This window comes from Crotalus tigris, unplaced genomic scaffold (assembly GCF_016545835.1).
Source record: "Crotalus tigris isolate CLP2741 ecotype Arizona unplaced genomic scaffold, ASM1654583v1 scf7180000019068.10715455, whole genome shotgun sequence".
NCBI lineage: Eukaryota > Metazoa > Chordata > Lepidosauria > Squamata > Viperidae > Crotalus > Crotalus tigris.
The window spans coordinates 4,948,585-4,966,316 of record NW_024097358.1 but is presented as its reverse complement, the minus strand read 5'-3'; the positions used below and the strand labels follow the sequence as shown (position 1 = coordinate 4,966,316).

At 39.3% G+C, this 17,732-nt stretch overlaps 1 protein-coding gene across 2 annotated transcripts in view; it reads left to right on the top strand.

Moving 5' to 3' along the window:
• Positions 1–17,732, top strand: part of TRPM7 (transient receptor potential cation channel subfamily M member 7) — a 60,510-nt gene that overhangs the window by 753 nt on the left and 42,025 nt on the right. The window lies entirely within an intron of this gene.

Below are 17,732 nucleotides of genomic sequence, written 5' to 3'. Positions count from 1 at the left end.
GCATCAGGTCTCCCCTTGCCCTTTTTTACTGCTTGAATTGGGCTTGGCAGGCTGGGCCAACCTTGGCAATGGGGTTACCTGCAGGAAATAGGGTTTAATTTGCAATGTGCCGGTGCCTCCAGGGAATAGTCCTGGATGCCACCTGGTCCTGGGGTTGGGTGGCCACATGAGCAGTGGAACCGATTGGGAGCTCTGGGTGCCGATCATGTTAGATTAGGTAGATGTGTGGTCTAATATATCCAGGTTTTCCTGATGTCAACAATTCAGAAACCCATTATTATTATTATTATTATTATTATTATTTTATTTATTTATTTATTATTGTGGATCATCGCACAGTCAGCCAGATGTTCAGACTGGATTTGGCATTTTGTCTACCTATCCAGTCCTTACCCAGGACCTGGGATAGGCAGATGTGGATGTTTGATGGTATTACAGGTATCGTTGCAGGATGCAAGCAGTTCCTAGTAAGGCCGCCTTTTGCAATTGACTAATAGCGAATTTGTCAATGCCAGTGGTGTTCAAGTGGTGCTCCAGTTGTTTTGGGATTGCACCCAAGGAGTCTATGACTATTGGTACTACCCTTGCTTGCTTTTGCCACAGTCTTTCTATTTCTATTTGTAGGTCTTTGTATTTTGTTATCTTCTCCAGTTCTTTCTCGTCTATTCTGCTGTCTCCAGGCACTGCCACGTCCACTATCCAGACTTTTTTGTTTTTCTTATCGACAATTGTTAAGTTGTTGTTGTTGTTGTTGTTATTTTAAATAGAACATTCCCATTGCGAAACACACTGCGAAACACAACTTGGTCCTTGGTGTCATCTGAGCCCTGCTAACACTTAACTTTCATTTTACGATAAGGACCTCAAGAAATGCCTCTTAAAATAAACCTGGAAATGTCTTCTTGTATCTGTAAGGCAGGTTTAGCAGATGTTTGATTTTATTGGGGTAGATGTCTGTACGGTTTCGTTGAAACAAAGAGAGCTTTGGATATCCAGCAGAAACCTTTTTTTGGGGGGGGGGAGACAAGGCTGAGAGCTGAGTTTCAGCACATATTCAGAACATTGTTTGGGATCACATTATGCTCAGCAAGGTTTGCTTATCCTGTCGTTTGTGGAATAAATCACAATAGGTTGGCTTCACACTCTCTCATGTTCAGATGGAACAATTTGTATTACTCTTTGGGGTGACACATTTATCCGCCTTCTAGGCCTAATTTTCTAGACCCACTATGTGGTGGATCTGTTTAAAGAAATGACATGATGCCTTGAATTCTTCTCACTTTAGGCCAGTGGGGTAGAATTCTCTCAGTTCTTTGCGTATAGAAAAAGTAGTGTGATCCCCATAAATGGCAGTTTAATGATCTTATCTTTTTCGTCAAGGACTGAATTTCCCCCCTCCCCATGGGAAAGGGGTAAAAACTGACAGCCTGCATGCCAGAAAAGACGCTAAATAGGTTTTCTTCTACCAAGTTCTTGAGTAACTGTCCAACTTTGCAGTAGCATATTTGAAAGCATTAGGTTCTCATCTGAGGTGAACTTTGAAGAAGCAGACTCGGCCGGTTGATTGTGGCCCAGTTAGCTGACCTGCCCTTTCAAATGTGCTCAAGCTAAGGTCATTTTCTAGCTGACAAGGCTTTCAAAAGCACCTGTGTTCAGCTTCCTGTTGAAGGGAGCTTCAAAGGTATGGCTTAGTCTGGCTGTTAGTGGGATGTGACTGGTTGAATTTGTTTGCCATATGTATTTTTTAACTACTGTTATAACTGCCAATACCCACCTCTTACCCAATTTGATAGCTCCAACTTCTCAGAAGCAAACTTTCCCACATTAAGTAAATAATTTATCGTAAGGGACAGGAAAGATTATTTGAAGTAACTGTTAACCTTGCCTCTGTGTATTCTAAATTGACTTTATAGTGGAGAGATTCATAAAAAAAAAGACAACAGCTGAGTGTATCTCTTGACAGTATTTCTTATCCCTACAGAATACCTTGAATGTTTTGTTGAGAAGAATTGAAAGATAATCAGATTTAATTGTCATATGCCTATACCGGTGTCAAAATAACTAACTTGTATGGATTATAGGAATCACTAGACTAGAGCTTCCCCGTTCTAACAGCAAATACTCAGTTCTAGAATTCACCCAACAAGAAACTTTGAGAGCTTGTAGCATCCTGATAAAATCTTCAAATAACCCCCTCAAACTTATCTACTTAAAAGAGGTGCTGTAGAGAAAAAAAAAAAAAAACATCAACCCCTTCTTCATGCAGTTTAAGACATACAAGACAATAGTGGAGATATATTTATTTCAGTTCTAGTAGCCCTTCAGTCCTTTAAAAGAGGTATACATCATTTTGAAAGCTATTAAGGAATTGTAGAGTATTCTCAAAACATGTGAAGATTCCACATGTCATTTAGACTTCCAAGTCGTGCTAAGTCATAATGAGGTTTAATTTTGTTTACCTTAATTTTTTTTGTGTGAAGTTAACTGTTGTGATTGGTAAACTGTGGTTTAAGGTTGATGGTGCAAAACCAACCAGTGGTGGTTTATTCAGTAAATCCTTGTTAAGCAATCCCTGGTTTGCAAAATGGGGCAGAATAGACAATGCAAGCAGGGCAAGGTAGTCTTCTGTCTAATGTGATCTGAACAAATTTTATTGGCACACCATTATTCCTTTTCCCTGGAGTTTTTTTTTAAATAAACATGCTTAATAACAAACTATGTTGACTGCAGATACGAGATTTTATACTTTAAGGGAAAGCAAAAATGTTTAAACTGAACTTAAAGATAATTTTGGAAATAATCACTTTTGGTTAATTATAGATCTCTTTATATCTGTCAGAGCCTTGTTTTCCCCAAGTTAGAAGTGGTTGTGTTTTCTTGACCAAAAACCAAAAGTGATTTGCCGTTCTCTTTCTTCAGTTTCTTTTTAGTTTCCAGTTTAGCCTACAAGTGTTAACCAGAGTTATCTTTTAAGTTGAAGCACGGTGGGCCAGGTACTGTCACTTCTTGAGATATGTGAACAAATCCTCCAGTTATTATTAATTAATATTTTTCCTGAGGCCCATTTGTTTCCCTGATATTGAATATTCAACACAATTCTGTGTTATAAAACCTACCTTTGAGCTATATAAATATTTGGTGTCTATATACTGCAGTTTAAGACATTAGCAATATATGTTATTTTTATCTAGTCATTTTTTATTGGTACTTCATCAATAAGTCTTGCAATCTGAGAAATTGTGCCTAGAACCAACATCTGGGGATTCAGAAAGATTCAGATATTAGGATTGTGTTAAGCTGAATGCTACCGTTCTTATTATCTTGAATAATGAAAGTTTTAAAAGAGAAGTATGGGAATTTGGTTTCTTGAATGTATCCTTAAATCTTAGTAGAGAAAAACTAGAGCTTGACGATCAAGTGCAATTACATATATTAGTAAGTTCCATCCTGAGAACCATTATAACATCACTGCAGCTATTCCATAAATGAAGCTGCATCTGTAGAAGTATGATTAATGCATCATTTGTGTAGATGATTAGAACAACATCAAAGTTAGGTTATAAATATCAAGCAGCAGATCTTTTTCATTGTTTTTATAACTATTCTTCTGTGTAGAATAGTTGTTGTTGGGCTTCAAATAGACAATTGCTTTAACTTCAGTTCTTAACAGTTTACATTGGGATAGTTCATTAAATTTTCTCTTTGGTTTGGTGGTGAGTCACCACTTGTTTATGTAAAGAAAAAAGTAATTACAAAGTAGGTAGATTTTTAAAACAATCAACAAAACAAAGAATTAACCAGATACATTCTGAAGTGTAACATTCCTACATTTTCAGTGGTAATAGTTTCTAAATGTTTCTACTAAAATATGTCAATAGATTTGGCAACTGCTATATGACTCAAAAGTGCTTCCCCCCCCTTTTGGAAATATAGAGCATTATTATTTTATATAGGCTTCAGAGTAGGCATTGCAGGATCTATATTTAACACTCCCAAACAATGTGTCATGGTTCCGACCCATGTAAAATGTGCTTTCCTTTAAGTGGTTATGAGTGTTTAATTGAATTTACTTTGAAGGAGAATTGAACTGAAGTCATATTTTGCAGTTAGTTTGCAAGTAGTTATTTTTGACAAGCCGAATAGATGTGACTTGTTTCACTATCTCCTTAATGTTATTTTGTCAGCAGCCATGAGTACTTGCATTCAACAGTAGGCAGATTCAATACATACATACATGCAGTTAGAAGGGAAAAGTAAACAGCATGTGTCTGGGTGACCTAATCAAATAGATCCAAGCAGAATAAGAAACTTTTTGCCACAGAGAATTTTACACTTAGCCCTTTGGACCTATTTCTGTCCAGTTTGTTTGCTATTTATCTATCTTCCTAACCAAACAAATCTGAATATGGGCTGTTGGTTTGTTCTCAGAGCTTGGTGATTTGGCTGCAAATGTTTTCATCTCCATTGTGGGATGACATCACGCAAAAAGGTATTTAAAAGGCCAGTGCTCTGGCAGATGAGCACAATTCAAAGCACACTAAAGATGCCCCCCCCCATGGAGACAAAATGTTTGCAGCCAAATCGCCAAGCTCACTGATCAAACCAATAGCCTGCCTACCATCCCGAGCTACTGATAATCAAACACCTTTCAAATCTGAATATGCTGTAATTTTGCAATTCCTAATTACTTTGGCTGTTGAGTAAGAACTCCATTTTTCTTTCCTAATAATCTTTTTATTTATTAGTCATACGCAAAGATTTAATCATGGAAGTTGGCAGTGAAACTGGGTTTTGCATACTTCTCAGAATCAGTTATTGTCTTTCAGATCAAATATCCTTGTTGAGCAACTCCGTTTGCAAGAGATTTGAGCAAAGAGGGACATTTGAGTAAAAGGGTAAAAAACAGACTCCAAGCAGTACAATTTTAAGAATTTTCAGTTTGTAGCATAAGAAAAGGGCATAATTATAGCGAATCATCTCCTTTAGACTAGCTTAGCAGTTTCTAATATGCAGTATTAAGAAAAGAAGCTTTTTGGGTATTGCATATCTATACTACAGAGAAAAACTTTGCCCCGACACATTTTTTTTAATGAATCAGCATGAAGCCATCCTTCTCTTCCAATTTCTCTTTTGCTTTATTTTCTCTTCCCAATTTTTACTCAAGAAGATCTTGAATAATAATAATACACGTGCTGAGGCAAGAGGGACAGTAATTTTATTTGCTTTGATCCCAAGGATTGCTAATGCTTCTGGAATCAGCCCTCCGAACTAAATGTTCCATTGATCTTTTTTTTTTAGCAAAGGTTAAGAAGTTTTACTCTGATGTTACTACAATCATATTCCGAGGTTTTTGGTAATCTGATCAGCACCACACCCTTTGTAGATTCCTCCTGCAGGGTTATCACACCTAGCAGAAATACTGTGGTCCATGTTAACTTTTTCCTCAAAACTTTTTCTCCCCCCCCCAATCAAGGTTTTTGTGAGATAATTATAAATATACTTACTTTGTATCTTTGCCTTAACTTGTGAAAATCCTGTGGGTTATAAGCACATTGGCTTTCTTATCGTTCGATTAGATATGCCTTTAACTTGCCCATTATAACAACTTCTGTATTTCCCTCCCTTATTTTTGACTAAATGCTATGTATCCCTTTTAATTTTTGTTGGATTATATTTGTGGATCTCTTAAGGCACAATACATTTTGTTAGGATAGATGGAAATTGTGGAAGAATTTACGGGGCAAAGCTGTTAGAAGGAACTATTCTGGATATATCAGTTTCAATTAATCTTCATTCTGCCTTTTCCACATGATGAATCACTGGTCTTTTGGAATAACACTGGAGATTAGAATGAAGAACAAAGCTCAGTTATTCCAATGGGAGTATATAAAGATTTTTTTTTTAATCTGTGGATATTTTTTTTTTAGTAATACACAATGCCCCCTGCTATTCTTAAATATTTCTGGCTTTAGAACTGTTTAGGTGGCAAATCCAAAATTTCTGAGTTGAGCTTTGCTCTTTTATACCATTGTAGAACTAAATCTTGAAACTCAAATACTTTGGCCACTTAATGAGAAGGAAGGACTCAACTGGAGAAGAGCCTGATGCTGGGAAAGATGGAAGGCAAGAGAAGAAGGGGACGACAGAGAATGAGGTGGCTGGATGGAGTCACTGAAGCAGGAGGCGTGAGCTTAAAGGGACTCCAGAAGATGGTAGAGGACAGGAAGGCCTGGAGGAACATTGTCCATGGGGTTGCGATGGGTCGGGCATGACTTCGCAACTAACAACAACAAGAACTAAATCTTTTCCAGGCATAATGTGATCCCCTGTGACCCGTCTCACCATAGTTAAAAATTTCCACTCCTTCCTTCTGATGCTTAGCTTTAACCACAGTACAGGTAGTCCTCGACTTAACGATCACAGTTGAGTCCAACATTTCTGTTGAGAAGCAAGACATTTGTTAAGTGAGTTTTGCCCCATTTTACGGCCACAGTTGTTAATTGAGTAACATGGTTGTTACGTGAATCTGGCTTCCCCATTGACTTTGATTGTCGGAAGGTTGCAAAAGGCGATGACTTGAGCCCAGGACCCTGCGACCGTCCTAAATATGAGTCGGTTGCCAAGCGTCTGAGTTTTGCTCACTTTTAGTGCCGTTGTAGCTTGGAACGGTCACTAAATGAACCGTTGTCAGTTGAGGACTACCTGTAGACGATTTCATTTTGTATTGCTTATTGTGCTTACTAGGTTTTGCAATCGAGCCTTTCTTTCTGCTTTAAAATCCGGTTGTGAAAGCCGCACGCACTGTACAGTACTTAATTATAGTGGAAGAAATGTTCACGTTGAAGGGAGGAGGCCTACACTTGTGCACCACAATGCACATCCACAGCAGAGCTCATGTTGTATCAGCTCATGCTGATACTGTGCCTATTGCAGCTTAAGATTAGACGTAGAGGTTCTCAACCTTGGCAACTTTAAGACTCGTGGACTTCAATTCTCAGAATTCCTCAGCCAGCTTTGCTGGCTGAGGAATTCTGGGAGTTGAAGTCCACGAGTCTTAAAGTTGCCAAGGTTGAGAACCCCTGGATTAGAGAAAGGCACGAGTGGAGTCAGTGTAAACGGTTTTAATTGAGATAATCCCAAATTCATCGTTAGCAATCCAGGTCCACACTCTAGCTTTATGGTGTTTTGAGTCACTAAAATTCTTCCTCACTGGGTAGCTAAGGAGCAGTTTCTAGGTGTACATACCCAGAGGGAAGTAAAAGATACGTATGAAGTAATCTGAGATGCATGCTCAGAATATACTCACTTGCTGTGCTCTGATCTGATAGTTCAGGCAAGGTAATAAAAGGGGGGGGGGAATCCTTGGCAGATAGAAGTGTAAGTTTAGTATCCAACCCATAACTTCTCCTTAACAAGTTTCACTTTTTGCCTTGTGTAAAAACTTTGGAATCTAAAACTCCCCAGGCAAATTACCTCGATTGTAAATTTGTAATGCTGTTGCCTGTGAGCAGTTCCTTAAAGGCGTTACATTTGAGAGTTGCGTAGCTTTTGAGCATGATTCAATTATATACCTGCCCAGTAAGATACGGGATCGTTTGGAAATACGTACCGTATTCAGTTAGTCATATAACGATAGATCACCACCTGCATTTGATAAAAACTGGGAGCTGCTGGTTGGAAAACAGAAACTTCAGCCAATGTGGTTGGTACTGACCAGTTGCAACCAGTGTACAGGCCAGCTGACTTCTCTTGCAGATGTTAAAGTCTAAGAGGAGATGGTACATGATTCCTCCTCTTCTGCCTCTAACTTGTAGTCCATGTAGGTGTTTGTTTTTGCGGGAGATGCTAAGCCAATTTAGATTACTTTATATTTGTTTCTCATGGCGTTCCGTATCCTGTTCTATGCTACGCTTCTTAAGGTAAAAAGGTAAAGACGTCCCTGCGGATTTTACTCGGCTAGTTGTTGCCAAACAGTTGGTGGGCCATGCTCATCTCTGTTTTAGCATCATTGAGCCAGCGCTCTCCGAAGACATGGTCATGTGGCCAGAATGACATCACGGAGCGCTGTTTCCTTCCTACCAAAATGGTACCTATTTATCTACACTCATTTGCATGCTTTCGAACGGCCCGGTTGGCAGAATTACGGGAGAACGTAAAAACAGATATCATTGGATGCTTGCTTTATGCGTTCTTTGTAGTTGAAGGAGAGTTTCATATTTCATTCGCGTCAATTCTTATCTTTTTATGTATTCAAAACTTCAGAAGCTACTGTGCTTGGTATTAGGATGCCTTTTCATTGTTTAATCATAAAAACGGTACCACTTGCGCACTGTTAAAAATCTGGCGTGGTTGTCTAGTATCTGTCAAAGACGGAAATGTGACATGAGCCTTTTTATGATCTTTCTGGAGATTGGGAAATAAGGAAGCATTTTTAAAAATCAACAAGGATTGACCTTAACCAACCCTCATCGTTCTGCTTGTAGTTGGCGGTTTGTGGCCATTAAAATTAGTATCTTTTTTCAATATATACTAATTTACCTGTCATTTGCCTCCAGTAACACAGTTACCGTATATGCCAGCGTATAAGGCGACTTCCACGAGCGCTAAAATCGGCGCCAAAGACAGGGGTCGTCTTATACGCCGAGTCGTCTTATACACCGGAAATACTGGTAGTTTCAGGCGTATAAGACGACGTTCTAGGAATGCGGCTCGGCGATAAAGACGGTCGTCTTATACGTCGGGTCGCCTTGTACGCCGGCATTTACGGTAACAATTGTGCAGCTTTTATTGTAGCAAATTATGCTCGTAGAAACGGACACTTTTAGTTCCTTATATTTAGTTTTTGTACTTAATTAAAAATTAATGTAATTATTTGAAATGCTTATTTCGGGGCAATACATACAGTTCTAGTATTTACTTTATCCTGATTAAAAAAATCTTATAAAAGGTAGCAGGTTAAGAGAGAAGTGTGATCTAAGAGATCAGGATTTGAACTCACTGAAGTAAGTTTGATTTCATATTAAAATAGTTGGGTAATAAAATATAAGGCTTCCGTTCAGCTAGTAATGTTGTCTAATTTGTTTTTTGTAGGTGAGAGTTTAGCGTGCAACTGTTTAACTACCCAGAGAAATGGAAAAGGAATATATTTTTATCTCTGCTACTGTTGTTTCTTCCACGCTGAGATTAGGTGTCATGCTCTCTGATAATTTGGAAATATGTGGAACAATTGAAAGATTCCATTGCTGCTTGTTTTCCTTTAGCACAGATACCAGGTGCTTTTTACAGTTTGTTTGTTTGTTTATTTATTTATTTATGAGACTTATATACCGCTTTAAGTGCAAGCACTCTCTAAGCGGTGTACACCAGTAAGCAATGTATATATATATTTACATTGCCCCCAACAATCTGGGTCCTCATTTTACCTGCCCCGGAAGGAGGGAAGGCTGAGTCAACCTTGAGCCGGTGAGATTTGAACCGCTGACCTGCTGAACGCAGTCAGCTAAAGTGGCCTGCAGTACTGCACTCTAACTGCTGCGCCACCTCGGCTCAGTTTTGATCGGAACCAAAATTGAGAGGCGTTTCCATATATAGTAGTCCTCAACGGACGACGACAATTGACCTCCGAATTTATGTTGCTAAGTGAGAAATTTGTTAAGTGAGTTTTGCCCCATTTTACGACTTTTCTGGTCACATTTGTTAACTGAATCACTGCCGTTGTTAAATTAGTAACACGGTTGTTAAGTGAATCTGGCTTCCCCATTGAGTTTGCTTATCAGAAGATGGCAAAAGGTGATCACGTGACCCCAGGATGCTGCAACGGTCATAAATGTGAGTCAGTTGTCAAGCATCCTCATACTTGTATCCAAATACAAGTCACATGACCATGGGGATGCTGCAGTGGTCATTAGTGTGAAAAATGCTCGTAAGTCACATCTCCAGTGTCTTAACTTCGAACAGTCATTAAATCAGTGGTTCTCAACCTTTTTAATGCCGCGACCCCCAACCGGTCGTAAGTCGAGGACTACTCAACCGGTCGTAAGTCGAGGACTACTCAACTGGTGCAGCACCGTATGCAGAAGGGGACTTTTGGCGGGCTCAGCAGGGCAGAGACAGCCTGGACAATTCCTATTGGTTTTTGAAAGCCAATAGAATTAGACTCTATTCAAGAGAGTCTATTCTATTGGCTTTCAAAAGCCAATAGAATAAAAGGGAGTAGCACAGCTAAGGAAAAGGGGGGGGGGAAATGGCGGACTGCATTGTCTGGCGACCCCCATGAAATGGTCGTTCGACCCCAAATGGGGTCCCGACCCACAGGTGGAGAACCACTGCATTAAATGAACTATTGTTAAGTCAAGGACTACCTATATTTGATTTTGTGTAAAGCTGCTAGACAAAAATGGTTGAAAGGACCAAAACAAAGAATGATGCAACTTTAAAACCTGTTGAATTTATAAGTCAGGAGATTTCTAAGTATTGCTTCTGGCTTGGGAAAACAATATTATTGGAGATCATAAATCATCTTACGAAGATTGTTACATTCTCATAGTAGTGGAAAAATAAACACGCTTAAAAGTGTCCCTAATGGGGATTATTCTAGTTGAAAAGTAATTATAGTGGGTAAGGTTTAGAGTTAAAAAATTAAAACAGATTATTTTTTTTAAATTGTGCTTACATATATAGCCTGAATGATGAGCACCATTCTGATACAAACCCAAATATTTGTTAGGCAATGGATACTTTTGGTAACTAGCAAAGTTTTTATATTATCTGTTTTTGAAGATGGATACAATATAGAGAGAGCTCTGTATTTATTTATTTGTCTCCAAATGCTGCCTTGCCAAGTTGTAGAAGAGAGAAGTTACACTCCTTCAGTAATGTGTATCTTTGGCTGTTTGGCGACTGGAGGGCTGATTCATGCAATTTAACCAACTTGTGCAAATAAGATATACTAACATTTTAGAACAATTTAATCAATGAGGTTGGAGGAGATCAATTGTCATTACCTTATTACAGTGCGGCGAACCTATGGCACGGGTGCCAGAGGCGGCACTCAGAGCCCTCTTTGTGGGCACGCGTGCTGTCACCCCAGTCCTAGGCCTTCAGCTGGGTTTTATAAAACCTTTTCACTTTAGGCCTCTGCCGCCGTGTACAAAAAAAAAAGGTTCAATCAATCAGTCAATTTCAACCTCGCGGGAAAAAAAAAGATCTTGCAAAGTTGTAATTGACTGAACTTTTTAGTCCCACCCACAGTCTGCTGTTACCACTGTCACCACGCCCACCCAATGGGCCAAACCCACCCGGCACCCGACCATGCATAAGTAGGTTTTGGGTTGCAGTTTGGGCACTCGGTCTCTAAAAGGTTCGCCATCACTGCCCTATTAAATCAGCCTCTATATTTAAGTTCATGTTTTTTAGCATAACCACTTAAACCAGGGGTACTTGGCCCTTTTATGACTTGTGGACTTCAACTCCCAGAATTCCTCAGCCAGGCATGCTGGCTGAGGAATTCTGGGAGTTGAAGTCCACAAGTCATAAAAGGGCCATGTTTGAAGACCCCTGACTTCAACTATGCCAGGATCAACAACAGAACCTCTTCTTCTGGTTCCTGAAAAGTGAGGAAAACGGATAGTGTATTGTTTCTTCTGTCTATAACGAGATTTATGGCACACTGCAAAGGCTCACTCTTCAATAGTTATAATCAAGATTGAATTCTAAAAAAAAATGTGTTTAAGTGTTTGTGCATGTGCTTTTTAGTGCATCATCATAATAAAAGATAAGGGCTTCTGAGCAATAATAACATAGCTTTCTATCTAAGTGGTAAGCATGTTAAGGAGCAGCCGGTTTTAAACACTTCCTTATTTAGGTTTTGAATTATAGAGATTTGCACCCAAGGACACCTTTCGTACCTCAAAAATAAGCCTTTTCATTTTCTGTGTTTTGAAAATGTGGGTATTTTGGGTTGCTTGCATAATCTTAAAGGCCTGTAGCGAATAAAATAATGGAGAAATGTATATTCTAGACTGGAAGCAATCTGCTCTTGCTTAATGTAGGTAGTTATCAACTTACGACCACAGTGGAGCGAGACAGTTGTTAAGTGAATTTTGCCCCATTTTATGACCTTTCCTGCCACCGTTTTTAAGTGAATCACTGCAAGGATGAGGTTAATAACCTGGTTATTTTGATGAATCTGGCTTCCCCATTGACTTTGCTTGTCAAGGTCACAAAAGGGGGTCACATGATCCCGGGGCACTGCAACCGTTATAAAAGCTAGTCAATTGCCAAGCCTCTGGATTCTGATCACATGACCAGGTGGGATGCTGCAACCGTCATAAGTGTGAAAAGTGGTCGTAAGTCACTTTTTTCCATGCTGTTGTAACTTTAACTGTACCGGTTGCTAAACGAAGTGTTGTAAGTAGTGCAAATATAAGTTTGCAATATTGGTTCATAAGGAAATTGATGCTTAGCAAGTCTCCAGGATGAGAAGGTGACCTAACAATGACACAGCAGCCTCTACAAGTGGATTAGTTTATGTTCCTTATTTTACACCTGAGAATCAGCATATGGTTCTTACAGATACTTTCATAAACCCGGTGCTAGAATTTCCTAGAATGAACAAGTGGTTTCACATAGATAAGCAGTTGTTCTTATTTGGCTCCTGATGGCATCACTGGTTAAGCAAACTAGGAAGAGATTGTCCAAGTTAAGATTCCTGATTGGAGTCTCTACTAATTCTGCATTGCAAGGCTTGAACATTTTTTTACAGTTGATAATACAGATAGTCCTCAACTTATAACCACAACTGAGCCCAACATTTCTGTTGTTAAGTGAGACATTTGTTAAGCGAGTTTTGCTCCATTTCATGACTTTTTTTGCCACAATTGTTGATAAGTTAGTAACCTGTTTTTCAGTGAGTCTGACTTCCCCGTTGACTTTGCTCATGAGAAGGTCACAAACAACGATCCCGTGACTTTGGGACATAGCAACGGTTATAAAGATGAACCTGTTGCCGAGCATCTGGATTTCGATCCCAGGATCATGGGAGGTTGCAAAGGTCCTAACTCAGCGGTTCTCAACCTACGGGTCGCGACCCCATTTGGGATCGATCGACCATTTCTCGGGGGTCGCCAAACAAGGCGATCCGCCATTTTCCCCCCTCGGGGGGGCGGCACCGCGCATGGGGGCGGCGCCGCGCAGGCGCGGCACGTTTGTGTGACGGGGGTCGCCGTCATACAAACTTTGAGAAGCACTGTCCTAACTGGTGAAAAATGATCATAAGCCACATTTTTCAGTGCCGTTGTAACTTTGAATGGTCGTTAAACGAATTGTTGTAAGTCAAGGACTACCTGTTGAGGAGCAAACCAAAGATCCTAACTTGGATATAATGTTTTAAAAGTGGATGAAAGTTCCTAAATTATTTGACTGCTCTTACCCCTGAAACAAGCCAGGTTAGAGCAGTTGCTTCAGGTTGTGCTTGATCTAAACTCAGTTTTATTTCCTAACTTCTGTCCTCCGTAGGTTTCACAATTAATAAGAATTCTTGAAATCGCGTATCTGACAGTGCAAATCATATTTTAGTAACTTCTTGGATCTTGCTGTTTGGAAGATCGCTTTAAATATAGCTTGGTACAGGAGCTAGCTAGCTGGTACTTCTTTGTCCTGCTTAAGACTTAGTAATTACAGGAATAGGTAACCTTGCATTTGCCATGGCACTGAGGCGTCTGTTGGGGTTTGTTGGAGCCTAGATGTTTAAACAACTGTAGGAAATACATAACTTGATGTTTATCCTTCTGCTATTTTCTCTGGTCCCAAATGAAACAAAATTGTTTTGAAAATGCAACCGATTTGGAGTATGTATATTTTTTAAAAAAAGCTTGAGATGTTGGGGCATTTAAAAATAAAATAAAATGGGCTTTCTTAGTAGATTGTTTCCAAATGCACAAGCAACTCAGTGTAGTTTTTACACGCAGTGTTCCTTGAGGTAGCACCTTGAAAAGGTTTTCCCAATTAAGAGGGATCTCAAAAAAGTAAGATTTTGCATCACAAAACAATCAAACTTCCCTTTCCATTTGTACCATCGGATGCTAAATTCTCACAATAAAAGCGGTGATTGCAAAGTAGCATGAAACGTTATACGTCAGGCATTCTAATACCTTCATAAACAATATTCTATTAATTTAATTAATATATTAATTGTTTTTATAAACGGAAGGTAGAGGTGTACTAAAATCATTTGGACTTCCAAATGTCCCATTCTAGTATGCGAAGGGCTGTTCCAGCCTTCTTGGAAACCTGACCTGGAAATGAGCCATTACGATCTCCGTTGTGCAATTAACATGGTCTGTTTCTACACCAGATGGCTTCTGACATGGCTGTTCCAACATGTGAACATTCTGATAAGATTGGAACAAGATGTTTTGGGGTCAGGACATTTCAGCCTTGAAACCTTTTCTAAAGCACTTTGAAGGGATGAAGGATAATATCTGACTATGGGCAACTTCCTGCATCCTCTTCCTGCATATTTCCTTGCAACAAAAAACTCCACCCGGAAAACTCTATTCCAGACGAGGTCCACAAACTCTTATATCTTTTAGGATAAGATGGGCAACAAAGTTAGATGATTCCGTTCTGTATATTGGTATTCATACTTTAAGCCAGTGAGCTATGGTTAGTTTAGCATAACACACACACAAAAAGTACAAATATGACAACACCTTTTCAGCTAAATACCATTGCTAGGTGAGCTTACAATGGGTATTACAGACCACCATGTCTGGAATTAGCACATTGCAAAAAGCTAGACTTCCATGGGTGTTCAGAGTTTTCACAAACTAAATTAAGCTAGTGTTGATTGTATGTGTGTAAAGCCAGGATGAGACTATTTGAAGGACAAAAACATGGAAAATTTTGCTTTGCTAATATATATGGTTTGAATATTCCTGAGAAAGGGTCTTTTTGAAATAAGAGTTATTTATCGCAAGGAAAATATCTGTTAGGAAGAGAATGCATAATACCGTTCTGGGACATTTCTGGAAAAAATGTAACTTCCTAGATCAGTGGTTCTCAACCTGTGGGTGGGGACCCCATTTGGGGTCGAACGACCATTTCACGGGGGTCGCCAAACAACGCAGTCCGCCATTTTTTCCCCCTTTTCCTTAGCTGTGCTACTCCCTTTTATTCTTTTGGCTTTAGACTCTTGAATAGAGTCTAATTCTATTGGCTTTCAAAAGCCAATAGGAATTGTCCAGGCTGTCTCTGCCCTGCTGAGTCCGCCAAAAGTCCCATTCTGCAAACGGGGCTGCACCAGTTGAGTAGTCCTCGACTTATGCCCGGTTGGGGGTCGCGGCATTAAAAAGCTTGAGAACCACTGCCCTAGATATTACACAGGTCTCCTTGGGAAGAAATTCCTTGCAAAGTACCAAGTGTACATTCTTTTAAAGCGATGTGTAATCTCTGCTAAATTGTTCTGTTTGGACTATTGAGCAAACGAGAAATGCTCCTAACCGCCTACTTTATATGTGTGAACTTAGTTTCTCCCCAGGTGCTCAGTTTGTAAATGAGATTCAGGATGATGGGAAAGCCAAGTCTGGAATGTTTGCCTTGCAGCTATTGCTCTAGAAGCCTCTTGTAAAATGAGGTGTTACAACCAACTAGCTATGGGTCACAGCTCTCTCCCATGATCACCATGTGTTTGGTTAATCAAGTATTTTTGTTCAGTTAGGCCTTTTGCAAATTGGAGAAATTCATGGTTTTATTAATGTGCCCTTGTTTAGTGTGGCGATCTTTTTTTGAGATAACCTCTATGCAGTGTGTGATTTTACATAAATCATTGCAAGAAAACGCACTGTTTGTCCTAATACGTTTTCCTAATTGAAAAATTAATGTCAGGTTTTGTTGCTTACGCTGAAGAACCTTACAATTGAAATGTACGCTTTTTTTTTTTTTTGCCTGAAAGTTGTGTGGGTATCATAAGAGGTGTACGCATCTGTTTTTAATAAACGGGGATTGTATATGGAAAAATATTTGTTAATTGAACATTATTTGAAGATTGTCCCAGTTGTATAACCCCAGTGTTCAACAAAATAGAAATTGATTGAAGCAAGCTTTACTAAGCAATATTTGTATCAAGATGAATGCCCACAATTTGGTCCCTTAGGTCCAAAAACTCCATCAAATCAAAAGACTTTGCAGAATGCAAGGAAGGAGAGTTTTAGATGTATTTCTAAGGCAGTGGTTCTCAACCTTTTTAATGCCGCGACCCCCAACCGATCGTAAGTCGAGGACTACTCATCCGGTCGTAAGTCGAGGACTACTCAACTGGTGCAGCACCATTTGCAGAATGGGACTTTTGGCAGGCTCAGCAGGGCAGAGACAGCCTGGGCAATTCCTATTGGCTTTTGAAAGCCAATAGAATTAGACTCTATTCAAGAGAGTCTATTCTATTGGCTTTCAAAAGCCAATAGAATAAAAAGGAGTAGCACAGCTAAGGAAAAAGGGGAAAAAATGGCGGACTAAGTTGTTTGGCGACCCCCGTGAAATGGTTGTTCGACCCCAAATGGTTGAGAACCACTGTTCTAAGGGAAGTTTTCACATATAGTATAAGGGGTTTCCAAATTGAGAAGGAAAATTGATGTGAGACAGAAAAATGTGGTATATGTGATTGTAAAGGTCATTCAATCTTATTGCATTTGAGGTCTACACTTATATACATGCAATATCCCGCAGCGACTTCACTTTCTTTTTCTTTGGAAAAAAAAAATCAGACAATGAAGAACGCTGGAATGTGGTCTTGGCAGAGACATGTGAAGGTTGAAAGTAGCATCTCAATTGCCCCAGTTTTACATCAGTGATGAGGACAGGGATTTTAAATCACCTTGTGATTTTGTTTGCAGTTGTGACTTTTTTCTCTCCATTAGTAAGTTGAAGACACAAACATCCCATTTGGTTTGTAAGTTCCTGTTGACAGTGCAATTTCATGCATGGTTTTTTGAGGATAAGCTGTAAGAAACTGTGGCATTTCTGAGTAAACATGTCTACAATTCCATTTAATTCAGACAGAGGAAACATTTTATCCAATGCCGCCTTTTTGCTCTTTCTCCTGATTCGAACATTGTCTTTTAGCTTGTTTCTGTTACTGATCTGACCTCTTTGCTTTTCTAGATAGATAAGGTGACCCACGGATGAATGGAGGCAGTTTGTCATAGATATCTGACTTGTAGTGCTTGCTATTACATACTCCATTACACTTAATGTAGGTTTGAATAACTGCCCAATACAAGAAAACACTCTTTAAGGCAATTTACACAGTGTGAAATGCTGCAGTCATTAATATAACTGAATAAATTGCCATGTGAAGGATTTGTCTTTTAAATAGGCTCAGTCCTTGATGATAGAATAGCAATACATGTCTGGATTTGCTGAGAACCATAAGTCAAACTTGCAGATGAATGACTGGCAGGCTGTCAAACTTTTTCTAATGTTCATTTATTTTCTCCTGTTGTTGGATGTGTCTGATTTTCAGACAACTCCATTTATGACTTGTTTCTTGTATTATATGAACTAGGAACTTAGGTCTACTGGTAATACAGTTTCTGAATCTTGTGAACAATGCACAGCCATCTTCCTAAACCTATAAATGGGAATTCCTGCTTTCTCTTCCATATAAATAGAACTATAAATAGTTGGATTATAAACAAACAGACATGTACCATAGTCTAATCTCAGAACTCTGGATT